A 17,759-nucleotide genomic window follows, 5' to 3' on the forward strand; every position below is an offset into this window, starting at 1 on the left:
ATTATAGCTGAAGCACTTGCTGTGTGAGGGGTGGCTGAGGTTCTGGGACATGATCAGCTTGGCTTATCAGAACGTATGAGCAGCTTTTAGTATCTAGGAGGACTTACTGAGCAGATACAGAGTCATTATGTAGGGGGATAAGTCGTAGGGTCATATAAACAGTAAGGACATACACAAAAATGAATAGTAAATTTTCTTACAAGCTTCATATTTTTCTAAGACAGCAAAACTTAAAATTAATCTCGAGTATTACCTTGCATTTTTGCATGCACACATTGACATTTTTTTCCTTAAGAAAGTTGGTATTCCCCCCAAATTATTAAGAACTTTTCACACACAAAACAATGGTACTAGCAAGCAGAAGGAAGATACAATGCAAAAAAACATTCTTCAGTGATTCAAGAAGCAGAAGTAGGCAGTTATGCTCTTCATTTTTCATCACGTGATCAGTAGTACTCTTCAGTTTTTCTTACTTCCAAATTTCTGTGTTAACTTTATGCTTCCTTTTCTAGGTGCTGATATTGCTTTCCTCCTCAATTTATCTCTCTTGTCCTTTACTCTCAGAAAGTCTTTTATTCCACCATATCAAATCAACTGATGGTTACTGATGCGGCAACCAGTTTTCTCCCTCTATTTCACAGATAAAATCAAGACAGTCAGAAAGGAATTGCTGTGATGCAAGGAGAGAAAAGACATTTTGCTCTCTTGATTTGCTACCAAAGCCCTCTGCAATTTTTTTCTGAAGATCAAGTAGTTCATTTTAGAAACAGATTTTTTTATTTCATAAATCTATTTTTCAAAGGCAGTCAGTTGACATTGTATTGTTTCATGAAGGTTAAAACTTCAAACCACTGTTTATTAGTGTTATTTTCTCTAGTAGCTCTTTAAAAATATTAATTTAAATGATGTGTTAATACATTAATATAAAAAGTTTTTTAAATGCAGCCTCAGAAGATTTCGTATTTCTTAGCAGGATCATGGTCCTGCCTTACAGCCATATTGCCATATAGCCTACAGCTATAATAAGAACACAAGAGCACAGAAAGGTAAACTGATTATAAGAAAATACTTGTAGAAAGTGGATTTCATCATTTTGGTCATAACCTTCACAAAAAAAAAAGGAGTATTCAACCCCCTTTTAAAGTAGGAACACATTAACATGTATAGTTTCAAGTTCTCAGCTCAAAATAATGAGGTACCTTAAATATTTTATTAGAACAAGTCTACTTTTGACTTAAATATATTTAATCTGAAATGATGCTGTTTATAACCAAAAGAAAAATACAAGGAATTTATAAGTACCTTAAGAGCTCCCTGAAGAATTCAGGCTTCTGAAGTGCCTTTGTGAATACACCAAAGTTTAGCTTACAGCAATCATAAGAAATGTTGAGAAGTACTATACTTTCTCTACTAGCATGTCAAGAAAATGTTTTGTCACAGTCACTGCCATCACTCAACATGAAGCATTAATGCTTACTTTAAATGACAGTGCTCAAGAATTTGTATGAGTTCTCAGCATTGCTAATGACAGCTAAAACCCAGAAGTATTTCATGCACACACTGAATAATATGACAAAGACATACTAATGAAGAGGCAGATGAATATAAAAAAACCCTTTTTTAATCCAGCTGAATTTGATGTGGAACTAATGGACAAAACAGACTTCAGAATTTTTAATTTTTTTTCCCTGTTTTTTCATTAAGTTGAGACACTGAACAATAAAGTTTTTGACTAAGGAAGGCCTAAGTACAGGCTTCATTTGAACTTACATGGCGTTGAAAAAAAAACAGTGCTAGAGAAGATTGGTGTGTTCCCTGTGTTCTCATACGTTCCCCCTCTTGTCATCTCCCCATGTCTTTTGATGAATGCTTCAGTACATTTATCATTCTCCATCACACATCCTCTAGAGAAGCACTGAAACGCTCCTGTGTGTGACACAGGCTAAGTAACAGCCAGGTGAGCAGTACTCCTCATAAATGAGGGACCACAGGACAGGAGTGGCCTGGCCTGGAGTAGCCACCACACAGGGAGAAGCATTTTCACCAGACTACAAAGTCTGTGACTCTACAAAGGCTCACATAAGCTGTAACAATGTATTATACTTGGCAAAGCATCCAAAATTATCTCTGGAAAGTTCTGAAATATACCCTGAAAGTGCAGGCATGTGTGCATAAAAACAGGGAAAAGAGAAGAAGAAAGAACAAGATGTCTATGTCCAACCTTTTCTAAAAATTTATTAAAAACATAGTTTGCAACTAGAGATTGATTTTAAATGTTTCTATATTAAAAAGTATTTGTATTATGTGCTAGTGCACAGGTGCCAGTGGCAGCACTGGGGGGTCTGCCAAAGCAGGCAGCTGGGGCTAAATCCCCAGCAGGGATGTCCCTGCAGCCCCTGGGTGGGGCAGGTATCTGCACTGCGGCCTGTGGAGGACCCCAGGCTGGGGCAGGTGGCTGTTCCCTGAAAGAGGCATCCTGAGGGAAGATCCAAACAGTTATTCTGTGTATAGCTAACAGCATGCTTCTACAACATTACTTTTCTTAATAAGCCAAACAGCAAATTCCTGCATACTTTTTTATAAAACTTTTTGGCAGAGTTAGTAAAGATGACCATTATACTCCAATAAAGTAATATTAAGACATTTTACTCAGGCTCTCATGTGAAAAGATAAAAACTTGAACCTCTAAGGATTACCCTCTTCTATCCCCCAAAGGCTTAACTGTCTACCTGAGTACATTCAGTACTAAAAAAACCATGACAGACAGTTATCTTTTATCCCAGTAACTAAAGACAATCCCCCTCTCTCCAGAGATGGAAGGAATTTTGAAGCATTTCTCTTCAACCTTTCATTTTGAAGCACTACCTTTAATTATTCTATTCCAGAACTGCTTTGGCTACTTTGCTGTTTTCTACAGTCATGGCATTTTGATTCAAGTTTAGCCCACCTCCTGGATTTCAATAGCAACATCAAAGGAAAGCAAGTAAATTTTACATTTGCATATGGGATAGCGCGATTTCAGAGAAGAGCTGGCTATACTCACCAGTAAATGGATTATACCCACTTGCAGATGCAAATATTTCTATTTGAGTATGAAGCTCAAACTCACAATTTATTCAGGAAAACTAGGTTAACTACAGAAGCTCTTACTGAACTCTTAATTTTAAGTGAAGGTCTCACAAAATGTGCCTAATGCACAGTGATTTTTTTTCCTTGCATTTGTATGTTTGTTTTACTACAATGTACATAGAAACAAATTTAAGAACATGCCATGCAAAACAGACATACCTCATTTACTTTCTAAATTAATTATAAAAGCATCTAAGACCTTATTTGTTTCCCTTTAAAGGAAACAAATAGAAAAGGTTTTCTTCCCTACAAGTTCCACTAAGGTGTTAAAAAAATTAACAAGGATCAGAAGGTACTACTGTATTATCATCTACAATGTAATCAAATAGTTCCTAAATCTGAAAATATCTGAGGGGAAAAGAGTTCAAATCCTACTGTATCAAAGACCAAAAATTTAGAGGGGGTTGTTTCTATCTGTGGCATGAAAACCTAGCTACTGGATGCATATCTGTTTCAAATTCAAGGTTGAATAAAGAACAGCTGCATCAAAAAGAACAAGTCCCAACAGGTACAGATTCTTCACAGATTGTACAGGCACTTGGCCATCAAAGAGAAAAGACTGCTGTATGACACCTGATTATGCAAACTTTTGTTTTCCCAAGTTCTAGAAAAGAGATGCAGTTACTTCAGTTCAGTATAAGTGAAATCAGGAACACCATATGAAGACTAGTGAATAAACAGGATAACATACCCAATTATGATAGTGATGAAATCACTTTGATTAAGATGGCACTGAAGAGATAAAGTACACATGTAGCCACATCTGACTGATGTGTATTCACACCACTTAAAGGCTGGACTGCTAATGATAAAATATAAGCACAGACTTTGCAACACATGGCCCAATTCCTCATTTGGTGTGATTTTCTGCTCTTAAATGAATGATTCCCAATGCAATTTCTTTTCAAATAATTTGAAGATTTCAAGTAATATTAGTAAGAAATACCCAATAGGATAAAACTGAATAGCCTAGAAAAGGCTACTACAGTTTATTTTCATTTTTAGATCTATGCAGAAGTACAAACAAATCCTATGTGCAATTCTTATCTTACTGGTTTCTATTTGGAAAGTCCCCTATGTTTTCCATCACGTAATTAAAAAGATGAAAAAATCCCTTTATCTATGATCCAATTTGTTTGGGTTTGAGGGGTTTTTTTACTTTTAATATTATAAAGACTGGCTATTGTTCTTCCACAGTTCACTTAGAAGCCAGGCTTAGTGATCCTCAGCAGAAATAAAATGAAGACTAAGTACAGATCACAGGATTTATGTTTGCTTCCACACTTCTTCACATTTCTTGTCTGTGTTCAGGGCAATGAAAATCAATCAGGTCTATCAGCTCACTGCTTTCTGATGTAATGTTCAGTAACTACTTAATAGTGACTTTCTGTCTTGAGTCGTGACTACCTTCTCAGTTAAGCATCGTGCACTCCTGAAGCAGAAGCAGATTAAGCATGATATATTTGACATTTTCTTCTGTATTTGGTTTATGTGGCAAGGTTTTGACAGTGAAGAGGGCTGCAGGGGTGACTTCTGTGAGAAGAGGACAGCTAAAGCTGAGCCAATAAGCAATGATGGGAACACTTTTTTTTTTTCAAAGAAAAATATTTTTAAGAAAGAGCAAAAAATTCTGTACAGCTGCTACAAAAGGAGACTGAGAAAAACATGACAGAAACAACCAGGTAGACAATGAGGTGAGTGGAGAAAGAGAGGGAGAAGAAGGTCCAATCAGTGGAGCTGGGATTTCTCTGCAGCTCTCAGAGAACATGGCAAAGGTGAGTTGTCCCTCTGCAGTCCATGAAAGCCCATGTCAGAGCAGATATCTGCACTTTATTCTGTGGAACAGAATGGAAACAGTGTGAGGAGAAAAGAATGACAGGGACAAAGTGTTAGGAACTGACCACAACTTCCTCTCCTTCCTCCGTGTTGCCTGGGGAGGGGGAGAAGGTAGAAGAGTTAGGAGTTAAGTCTGGAAAGGAGGATGGGAAGAGCTGATTTTGGTTTTTGACACTACTTTATTATTAACTGGCAATAAATTAAATTTGTTTCTCCAAGCTGAGTCTTTTTAACACAAGACAATAATCTCCCTGTCCTTCTGAGAATCCATGAACTTTTTCACTGTATTTTCTCTCCCTGTTGAGGAGGGGGCACTAAAAGAGCAGGTTGGTGGGCATCTGGCAGGCAGCCAAGATTAAGCCACCACAGCTTTCTTGGAACCAAGGCATAGAAATATGCATAATAGGTGACTGTACATGAGCTTTTGTTAACACTGTAATGCCACTAAGTATAAACAGTAGGCAACCACAAAACCAAATAGGGACTTGTGGTACAGTTGTGCAAACAAGGTACAGGAAAGCATGCACAAAATAAAATCTGCAAGATCAGAACCAAGGATGAAAGCAGAAAGAAAAGATATGTGGTAAAACATTCTGCAGAAGGTTGCCTGGTACAGCCAGAATGATCCTGCAGAATAAAGGAGGAAAATGACTGACAAATGACTCCAGAATGAGTACTGCTTCAAGAAGATTAAGATGAGCTATATCAGAAGCACATAGATTCTACCTATTTTTCTTCATGTAGGAAACTGAGGAACATAAACCAGTGAAACCAGAAAGGTGGGGAATAGAGTAACAGCCCACAGCAGTTCCCTCACTGAGAGCTCTCAAGCCTCATTACTTTTATCTCCACAGCTAAACCCACCAATGACCACAGCCATCAGTGTTAACTTTATGGCAACAACTCCTTGAAGGAGTGTACTCTTATGAAATTGTAGACAAAGTCTTAAAGGACTACTTGTATTCTATATGGAACGACAATAATGGATACTGCCTAGGAACTAATTATTAGCAGTAGGTGTTATTAATTAATGACAGTCTATTTTTCTTCTGAAGTTTGAAACTCTCCTGAATTATCAGTCTTTTAACAATCTAAATACAGTCATCCTTGATATGTATATAGATAAGCATGCATTCAGTTACAAAAACTGCCCAAATCCCAGATTACCTATTTTTGAGAATTTAGAAAAAAAATGATGCGTTTAATTTGAGGCCTTTTATGCCTCAAAGAGTCAAACATTTTGGTGCATATAGAATCAATAAATCTTCAGGGAAGATACTCTAAAGGAGAATAACAAGGCCTACTTTTTCCTGTACCCCCAAAAACCTCAAAAACCAAAACAGCAACAAGAAAAAAACAATAAAACCCTCAGAAAACCCTGAAACAACAACAAAACACACCGCACTGGTTGTTGCAGCAAGAGCAACAACCAATTACTGGTCTCCAGGTTTCAGCATGGGACCTAGCTGCTTCTATGAAGGGTGTAGTGTTGGCAAAATCTCCATGTTTCTGTCTTGTAGCTCTCTAATTAACTGCTTGAGTTTTAGTGATGTAGCTCCTCTATTCCCAAGAAAAGCTGACATGCATATGATGAAGCAAATTTTTTCTAGAATGTCAGATATTGTTACAAAGGATCTGAAAAGCAAAGTAGATGAGTAATACTATCCTGTAATACAGCAAACATGCTACCAGGAATACAATATATCCTTTCTCTTAACATTAAACATGCAGTGTATGATCTAGTTGTTCTGACAAGCAAATCTCATTGAAGCTTTAGAACCTGTCATATAGGGAAAAAATCACACTCTATTGAAATTCATCTAGTTGAGAGCATGAGGAGGTCTCTCCTGTAGGGAACAGGATGTGCCACTCATATTACTGAATACTTCAATACAAGCACAGTTTTTCAGTTGCAACCCCTCTTAACAATTACTCAGGGTCTACTGCCACTCAGGATCTTTACTAGAGCAGTACCACAGATCCTGCTGCAGTGGCTGAATGGTCTACTTGTCAGAGACATAGTTACTAATGAAAAAAATTCCTCTACTTTATCCTTGTGAGCACTACCCCATTCTCAGATGGGAATTTTAAATAACTGTCTTCCATCCAAGATATTAAAGTCAGACAAAGGATGGGTAACCTGTCCGTACTTGCTGAACAGAGTCTAGAAATCATTGTGCTGGTTTTGGCTGGGGTAGGGTTAATTTCATTCACAGTGGCTGGTGTGGGGCTGTGTTTTGGACTGCTGCGGAACACAAGGTTGATAATACAAAGATGTTTTTGTTATTGCTGAGCAGGGAGAGACAAGGCCTTTTCTGAGACAAGGCCTTTTCTGCTTTTTGCATTGCCACACTGGTGAGGAAGTTGGGGGTGCTTGGGACATTAGGGGGAGGCACAGCTGGGACAGGTGACCCAAACTGACCAAAAGGATATTCTGTGTCATATATTATGCTCAGTGTATAAAGTTTGGGGAAGAAGCAGGGAACAGGGAACTGTTAGACATGGTGTTTGTCTTCCGAAATCACTGTTATGCGTGATGGGACCCAACTCTCCTGGAGATGGCTGAATACCTGCCTGCCCATGGGAAGCAGCGAATTAACTCATTGTTTTGCTTTGCTTGTGTGCACAGCTTTTTCTTTCCTTATTACACTGTCTTCATCTCAGCCCACAAGATCTCCAGCTTTTACCCTTCCGATTCTCTCCAGTTCTACTGGTTGGGGAGTGAGTGAGCAGCTGCTTGGGGCTTGGCTGCACTGCAGGCTGGGGTTAAACCACGACAGTCAGGGTTTCATTTGGAGAAGACCAAGCTAGCCCTTAGGTATAAGGTAAAAAATTCTTCCATTGTTAAACATGACCAAGGTATGCGGAGGCAGAAATGCCAAAGTGCTTTTTTAAAGAGAAATAGAAGATCTATATTTTTGTGGTAATGATATAATCACAGATAACACCATATTATTGAAGTAGTTGGTCAGTATTTTATGGGAATCCTAGCTAAATCCAAAAAACAATATAATGCTGAAACATTTAGGATATAATTTTATGTGAGATGTCCATATTTCTATTCAGTAAATCTATATACATTCTTGTAATAGCAAAGACTAAGAAGTACTGATGTATCTTGTTCCTATATGCAGCAGTTCTTATGCTTCTTCCTCATCTGACATCAGCCATCTAATCACAGATGTCATTAGGAAGTGCAGTGACCTTATTTCATTAAAAGAAGTATCCTTATGTTCCTGAAGTTACATTTCCTCCCCCCTCCCAAAAACCTCCACAAACCCTTCCTCCCAACTTCAAAACCACAGAAAACAGAAAAAAAAAAAAACAAACCACCTCCCAAACCCTGATAAGTTTAAAAAACTACCATAGTATATGAGAATAAGCCTAGTTTGTCTGATGCTGATTAGCCCACCATTTTTCCAAGTGGCTTTACTGATCCCAGGGCACCTAATATTTATTTTACAGCACAATCTGATGTCTCAGCTGGCAGTCTTTGTAAGTTAAGCACAAACTAGTTACCAGCTGATGAGCACAGAAATGATTGGTGGTGCCAGAAAGGAAGAGTGAAACACTAAGTAAAACTGAACAAACACTGGCTAAAAGGTAAGGGGATGAGTTCAAAGAAAACTAAGTAGGGTACCTAACATAAAACTGCCTGAATTCTGATAGATGCAAAAGTTTGCCCTTAACTTGGAAACATTACCACTGTCTATTGGTTAGAGTACGAAGCATATAAAAAAATTCTTTTCAGCCATAAAAGTTAAGATGAAGAAGTAAAACAATACTATAATTCTGTATGGTTTTGTCCTCATTACTAAAAATAAAGGGGAATTACACCTTAAAATAGTCTAACATTAAAAAGTCCAAATCTCTGAACCAATGAAAAGCTCCATTAGAAGTACTCTAAAGTTAAAATTTCACACCACACCCTACAAGCCCTCAAGTATTTTAAATGAAGTGTCACTGCCACAGAAAAGACTGGAAAATATTTTTTGAGGATAGCTTTATCCCTTATAATTTTATTGTCTCGGCCTACTCATTACTCCTTTCCTTAGCACTGCTGGGGAGTTATTCCAGGAATAATAGGAATATAGGAAAAATTACATTTCTTAATTAATTTTATTATTATATTTAACAACCAGTAAATAAAATGACTGTACTTTGCTGCACCGAAAGTTCCATTCATTCTCAAGACTAATGCTCTTATGCCTGCCTTCCAAAATGAAATGGGTGTTTTTACATATTATTTGGCTAGTTGATTAACTTGTCTCCAGTTTAGTACAAGTATCAGGCACAGTTAGACTACACACATCTTCACTGAAACTATTGGTTGACAGTTCAATATATTCCTTCATGTACTGCATTCTCTGCAGGAGTTAGTGATCAAGTGCTTATTCGAATACTATCAGAGTTACAGCAAAACAGTTCATTTAATGAAATGCTTTACTGCCATTTCAGACTCATGTCCTTCATTGCACGTTTTCCTTATATGTGCCCCCTTACGATTTATATTTATTTTTTCATTTATCAATACTGCAAAGATACCCTCCTCTTCCAGGAGGACATAATGTTGTTCTTTAGAAACACATAAATTAAGGCCCTGTGTGAAGTTTCAGAGATTATGAATCCTCCTACTTTATCTCTTAACAGAGGTGTGAAGTATTTATATTAGATGCCATCTGCTTCTTTGCTCCAATATCTCCAGAATACTGGGATTCAGAGCAAGACTAGGAAAACTCTATGATTTTAGCTTGTGTTAATCATAATATTTTGTTTATGAAGCTTTAGGTTAGTCATGGATGAATGGCATAGATAACTGCTATAACTAAAAATATAAAGATAAAAAGAGAAGTTTACACTGAAATTTTATTTAGTTTACAGCAACATCAAACAGCATCAGAACATTTATCAAGATAGAATTTACGTCCTAAATACATCAAGTGTCTGCTAAGACAAAATAAAGTAAACAGAGTTGGCCTGATAAGTCAGAAAACTAAGAGTCAGAAAAATAACCAACCAGATTTTGCCATCACAACCCAGTAACCAAGAAGTGTGACCTTATGGTAAGGATATGCTGTTAACTAATTTTAAAGGTATTAAGTTCAGCAAAGCAGCTTACTGATCCAAGTTAAATTGGTAATTTACAAAAAAAAAAACAAAACAAAAAAAAAAAACAAAAAAAAAAAACCAAACAACAAGAAATGAAAAGTACTGAGAATTGTTATGAGGAAGACCATCTGACAGAAGCCAGATCTCAATTTCCAGGACAGCACAGAGGCAAATTTCTGCCAGCTCTTACAGCATGATTGCAGGTAACAAGCAGAAAGCCACTTGTGATCTACACATGACGCATATTAATACTGGAGGGTCATAGAGAAAGCAAGCCCAGCAACTGAAATTGTAAAAAAAAGAGGTTTCTGCTGAGCTTGAAGAACTTTGAAATGCTTTGGATTCGGAATACACAGCCCACTCTCTTACAGAGAATGCTTGAGAGGGGTCCTTAGAGAATAAAAAGGTAGCGGCTGGCAGAATGGATACTTGATGAGATGAGGGAATTCTGTCCATTGATGTACAAAAAACCCCCCCAGTACTGTAATACAAATAAAGACAACACTCTAGATCACTGTCATTTTCTTGTGGGAAGGATCCTAGTTGCCTACAGGTGCACATCCAAGGCATAAGATGAACTGAATTAGAAAAAAAGAGAGGAACATATTTTTTTTTTAATGACAGAAAACAATGTAAATAGACTCAAGTATTTCCCTTCCAGTTCAGAGATGATAGACTGCAAAAGACATCTAAGGATTCGGAAAAACCTGACCAAAAAATACTCCAAAAAGATAGGAAAAAAATATCAAGGAGGTGAATATTCCTGTGGTTTACTAAATAGCCTCTAAAGATTTTTTTTAATTATTATTTAGACAAGAAGGAATTTATTTAAGTAGTCTTTAGATATAATATATTAAATCTTACTAGTTACTAAGAACTAAGCTCTAAACTTCTGAACTAGCAGTCATTAAATGATTCATTGGTACCTTCTAAAGTACAAGTTATTGAAATGCATCTTTTTTTTTTATTTCCTGACTTGCCCATTATTTACAAATCACTTATATTAATCCAGAGGAAAGGACTGGTTTCATCTTTCTTCAAGCCTATGACACATGTGGGAACTGTTTTCATTCTGGATGACTGGGAGCATGCAGTATTGTCTATGAGCCATAATAAAACCAGGAGACTTACAGTTTTTTTGTGTGTGTGTATAAAAGAGGCTGGTATCCTCAGTATGAATATTTATAAAGTACTGCGGTACTCCATGTTTAAATTGTGTTATAAGATAAAATAGAAAACTGGTGAAGAAAGATAGAAACCAAGGACAGAAAAACTGGAGTTTGCAGTGTGTATTAAAAATCTGAGTTCGAAAGGTCTACACTGGTGCATTTTCAAAAATAGCTTGCACAGAATTTTGAGCACTTTATTGTACTAACTTGGCTTGTCCTTTTGAACCAGCCCATCACTACCATTATTTCCACTATATTCAATGATAACAAATATTCCTCACGTTGCTTGTAAACAAACAATACTGTTCCTGAGACAGGCAACTCTATTATTACCTTTGTGGTTTTGTCATTCACACCTTAAGAGAAGTGCTGCCTCCCTTAAACAGCACTCTAGAAACCACAGCTTAACTTACTCTAACGAAAATCATGAAACTTTTAGCAATTAATCGCTTAAGCATTGTTTCTTATGAAACTATAGAGTATCTCTTCTGGCCCAAAATATTCTATACAGTGGTATTACTACTCCCTTTCCAGTACTAAACAAGTCTTATTTATCTGCTTGACTAAAATTTAAATATGAGGCAAGCAGGAACTGTAAGATACCAAATTAAAGCATAGGAGACATGATAAATGCAAGTTACAAAACTGAAAAGGGTTGAGGTACATAAACAGAAGTTTCACAGCTTCTATTTGTGTAAAGAGGGTAACTCTTCATCACTAAGTTTTACGTGAATATATAAAGTGCCAGAATAATCGAACCGCTTGCTCAAGTACGAAGGAGATGTAACTCACACATGGTTGCTACGTTCTATTTCCCATAGAAGCTGGTATTTTCCCCATAGCCTTAACTAAAAGAAGCTATTGATTTTAAAATAAATCCTCATTTTGATGGATACAGAAGGACAGCAGAACCTAAACCAGACTGGGGTTTTTGCCCAGCTTTCCAAAGACAGTTGGATAACCAGAAACAACTTACAATTTTCTTATTTTCTACCATGGCTGTTACAATCGCATTGAAGAGTACAGAAGCATAACCTTTATTCTTATGAAGTAAATTTAAAATGAAAGCATGAAAGAGTGAATGGAGAGTCCCCATGATTTTTGAAAAAGGGGTTCTTGACATGAATCTCTAATAACCCTGCAGTAAATATGGATGTTGAGATAATAATTCAGGGGTAGTTTTTAAGATCACAGCTGCTTAAAACTGTTAAAGGATAGAAATCATTAAAAGCTTAACAGTGTGAGCTGTAGATTAGAGAGATAGGAAGCCAACTGTTCTTTCTGTAGCTAAAAACACAAAAACAAAGCAAAAAAGAGGCAGTATGGATTTTAAACTGCAGTTATTTTTGAGAAAAATTACAGCATGCCCCACGTTAAAAATGTTAGGTGTGGTTTCAGAGATACAGACAGAAACCACACCAGCACCTTTGACTGTCAGCTAATAAACTGTAGTTTCTCTGAACATGCTTTCAGCCTCCTGCCAAAGGCCTTGCAGATAATCTAATGAAAATTCTGGATAATCATTTGTGTTGAATGATCAAAATGAAATGGGATAAAATTGCATCTGAGTTTTAATACCGTCTACTCTGAAGTGAAAAATATATGACTGAAAATTTGGAGTTAAGATAAACACAAGGAAGGATGGGCATTAAGTGTGAGAGAGGCTTTGGTTAATAAAGATTCAGCTTTCCTTCTGTTCTCAAAGGGTAACAAGTCTGAAGAATAGCACTATTCAAACTGTGTAATAGAAGGTCTCAAGCAATCATCAGGAGTGTTAAAATAGCATAAGTATTTTCAAATTTATTATGGATCAGGAAAAAATAAATTAAAAAATTACAGAGTACCATAATATTTTTGCTCTGTCTGCAAGCTTCCTTTTTGTATATATTAAACAGCTTGTTAGTGTTCCAGTGGCCACTAGATGTCAACAAAGTCTAACAATATAACACTTGAATTTCGATTTTAAAAGCGGTGCAAAGAAATAGACTTGAAGCTATCTTTGTTACACACATTTTTACAGATATATGCTTACGCAGATGTATACTACTTGGCTCCATTCAAAATCCAATCCAATCCAGTCCGAAATCCAATCACCTTAATGTAGTGGCAGAATGGTAATAATCGACACACACCAACACTTCCAAGTTCATCCAGGCACATGTAGCTAATCATGTTGTAAATATAATTTTTGAGGTATCATCTAAGCCGCCAGCAGGTGTCAAAATAAGCTGATCTTCTTTGCCTGGATAGCTAGTGAACCATACTCTGTGCTCACATTTGACTGGGAAAAGGCTCAGATAATTCTTTCTCTTCCTACTTTAAGGTCTGTGCAATTTTATGCAATAAAAATCAGTGAGAAGAGATTTGCCATGACCTACATAGTGTATCCAAATGGACACTTTCTATTTCCATGCTTTCTTTCTTGGGCACCTTGATTCTTTATGACACATTTGTGTGTCTCTGAGAGACAGAGCTGGAGCTTAATTTTACTTCTGTGATAATCAGGGAAACTGGGAGGAAGAGAAATAGAATTTTCCCCATATGAAGAAAAAAAAAAAAAAAAGCTGAGCACTCCTTCGTTCTTTCAGGAAAGGGGAGGCTCAAACTTACACTGCTGAGAACTAGAAAATTAATGACCCTTTTTCTCTTTGAAGCTCAGTGGCCTAAATATCAAGATAAGCAAACTGATGACAGTCTCTCACTCATAATTGCACCAATTTAAGTCATAACAAATGTCTCCAGATCCACCTGATGTTAGCAGATGCCAAAAGTGTTTATCAATTAAAATAAGGAGGACACAAAACCTCGCAGTACCTGTCCTATCTCCCTCTACTTTTTGATGACTTCTTTTTAAATCATGGAGATTAGAAACAAAATTAGTCCATCCTATAACAGATAGAGTTCCAGATAGGAAAATCTTCCAGTCTTTAACTCAAAGTATTTCTAGAGCCACAATTTGAAAGCTACTCAGTTATGAACACAATTAATTTAGGAGCAGAGTGCCCTTTAAGAAGCTCAAACCACTTTGTGGGGCTTTGGGTTTTGTCCAGTAAAAACTGAAGCTGTAGTTTCATGGAAGTTGTACCTCAAGAGTACAAGTACCAAAAGTTATTAAAAATAAAATTTAAAAAAAGTTGCTCTAGCATGAAGTAAAATATCTCCAAGATAAAGGAATTTGGAATTTCTCACTGTAGTGCATTTACTTTAGCAACCTTGAGGGTGAAGGTTTCAACAAGCACTATCTAAGCAGCTAGTCAGAATACACATTGATTCTAGAAGAGATAAAACTGATAACTATAGCACAAGAGACTTCCTTCCCTAAAAGGAAATTGGAAAATATGACAGAGAGGGAAAAAACCAAAAATAAACCCAAGGAAAAAAACCGAACAAACCTCTCCAAAAGCCTCTTAAAAGAGAACAGTAGGAAGAATGAACCTATTAAGGCATCCCAAAGATGATGACAGGGACTGGAAGAAGAGAAAAAGAAGCAGTCATGAAAAGCAGTGGTTATTGCAGCAGCTGGTATTTTCCAAAGATGACAGAATATTTATCCCTTTCATGACAATCCTATGAATATAGAGGGTTACTGTCAGCATCTCCTGCTTGTTGGTATTTGTACTCCTTCTCCAGAAGACTTTTGTTCTTGCCGAATGGAAGGGCAAATCTGTCAATAATGTAGATTCTGCTTCAGAGGCAGCTGCAACACCCAGAAAAGAGGGCCATCTTCTTGGCTTGGAATTCAGTTGGTCTTTCTTAACTCTTCCATTGTAACACAGTTGGTCAGAGCTCCATAAGGCTGTGGAAGGAAGATCCACTGATCTACAAACATACATATTTATATATATATATGTACTCTGTATATACATACTTGTAGATATATTTTTCCAGTAACACATCTCCTCAGTGTAGAAACCCTACATAGTGTTGATAAACTTATACCCCAAGGCATAATTTCCATCTTCAGTCACAGAAAAAAACACTGTTCTGTTATATATGTTCATACACAAGGGAAAAAGCAGAGTGGATTAAAAATTCTTTGCTACATCCATCAGAAAGGATGAGCTCTGTAAATTCTGTCTGCTGTTTAATTGTGTCTCTCTAAATCACTAGACTGTATGTGATTTTGCACTTGCTGTATATAATTTCTGAATGACCAAGGCTGGCAGATCACCTTTCATTTTTATATGTGCTAACTATTTTATGCATGCATATGTGCAGATCAGTCAAACCATAAAGTAATTGGGACAAAGATGCTAATATTTTAATTATATTGTAAAAGGCTAATTTTATAGTCATGTAAAACTGCTGGATTTCTCAAACAGCCATACAGCATTGCACAATCCCTAGCAATTAGTTTCATCAGGCAATAAATCTTTCATCAGCAAAATGGTACACAGTAAATTATACCAGGAATGCAGTGTTGGAGAACAGTGGGATGACATATACAGTGTGAATAAAAAAGAAACACATGTATTTCTGGTACAAATCCAAAGCAAGCTCATAAAAATCAAGGCATTTACTCCAGTCTGTCTGACAACCATCCCATGCAAAATAGATTACAGTGGATCTTATAGTCAATCTTTTAACCTGAACAGTGTCTATAAACATCCTGTATTTTTATTGCTACGAATTTTAACAGCAAATATGACTAAGAATACTTGGTTTTTTTCCTTGCTTTTGTTCATGGTCCCAGTGCATGTGAACCACAAAGTACTGCAGGCAGATTGCCAGAATGTACTCAAAAAACCCCTGCCTCTTTCCTCACCCCATTGCTTCTCACTATCAACAAATAGGTCTCAAACAGATCCAGACAGCCTCCCAAGAAGAAATCTTTTGACATCTTAGTGCACATCACATGGAAAGGCAATGCAGTTGTATCAGCAGAAAAACACCTGTCTGTCAAAAGAAGCCATTTACACTGGCATAAGGTCTGATAAAACTTCCATAACATCAAATTAGAATTCTTACAGCTTAGATAAAACTCTTTTCAATTCCTGTTCTTCTCAAACTGTCAGTTTTTGGGCTGAGACTTTTTCTTATACAGTTATGCAACTGCTTTACTCTAATAGGTCTCTTGATGAAAAAATTACACGGAAAAGGGAACTCCACACCTAGCAAAAGAAAAGCTTACCCGTACTTCAGAGTTATGTGGTACAACTTTGAGTTCAGAGCTGTGGGGAAACACAAAAGGTGGAAAACCTTTAGGTGTGAGAAAAAAACAGGATTCAGGAATAAAGCAGAAGAGTTTAGAGATCAGCTTTGGCTGCGAAAACTTGAAGAAGATACAATTAATAGCAAGCAAGCTCATTAAAACAATGGTTAGAGTTTCTAGGTTTGGCAGAGATAGGTTTTGAAGTTGCAAAAATATGCTTAGCAAGATAGATAAGTTTAAGCTTAATAATGGAATATTGTGCATTGTTATATAAAGGCATAACAAACCCGCTGTTGGGGATTGGTTAAGACAGTTGTCAGTAACTTTTAGAAGCATGCTAAATGGCTAAGAAGCTGTTAAGAATGTTCTGTAACCAGGAGGTCTTTGGATGTCTGGGACAGCGTGAGCTTTGTGCCGTCTCTGTCTCCACTCGGTATGTGAGACTGATAATGGAATAAAATAATAAAAGGCTCCTGGAATGCTTGTCCAAGCTTCCCATCCTGTTTGTCAACGAAGATGCCGGCAAGAGCCATCAGGACAAAATCATACAATCATACAAAGGTTTCATTTGCTTTTCCTATGTTAAAAATCTTAGAAACTTTGGTTGCATAGTCAGCACACCTCATTCTTTGTACTCATTGTTTTTAAAGAATAAGACCAGCTTGTGCTCCCTCCTAGTCCCAGCACTTCTCTTTCTAAAAGCTGCAGAAAAAAAGATAGGTTTAAGATGAAAGGGAAGAAAGCCTAGTTGTCAAGAGGCTAAGGTTGTCTCGGTGTCTCTTACTCATTATTTATCTGTCACTGAGAGAATAAACAAGAAATAGAGGAATGAAACTGCCCAATCTGACTCAGCCATTTTTATGTTTATAAAGAACAATATGAGGAAGCGCAAGCAGAATGAATTTTATGTTCTGCTACACAGTAGGGGATATATTTAAGGAGGTTGCTATCATAGTGGGACAGAAAATGATTCAATAATTCAAAACTACAACACGCAATACTATGGCTTATTTTTCAAATTTCTTCTTAAGGCACAAACCAATCACTATCTGAAATGGGCTGGAAGAAACTTTATTTGAGGTAATTATCTTTCCTTATGAGCTCTTACTTTTTTTCTGTGAAGGAGCTCCATCACTATGGATTAGAGAAGGCCAGCCTAAATTGCTACTCAGTCACCTGTGGCTTACATGACCTCATTATGCATATATTCAGTATGGATTTTTCTGTGAAACAAAATACTGTAGGCTTTTCGTGCTTGGATTTTGTATCATAAATTTAAGATTGGCCAGCTTAGAAGTGTGACAACTGTGAAATTGACATCAAAGTATTCAGGAAAATGAAATGCAAACAATTTGAAAGGCATA

The sequence above is a fragment of the Corvus brachyrhynchos genome, unplaced genomic scaffold (assembly GCF_000691975.1).
Source record: "Corvus brachyrhynchos isolate BGI_N302 unplaced genomic scaffold, ASM69197v1 scaffold23, whole genome shotgun sequence".
Lineage (NCBI taxonomy): Eukaryota > Metazoa > Chordata > Aves > Passeriformes > Corvidae > Corvus > Corvus brachyrhynchos.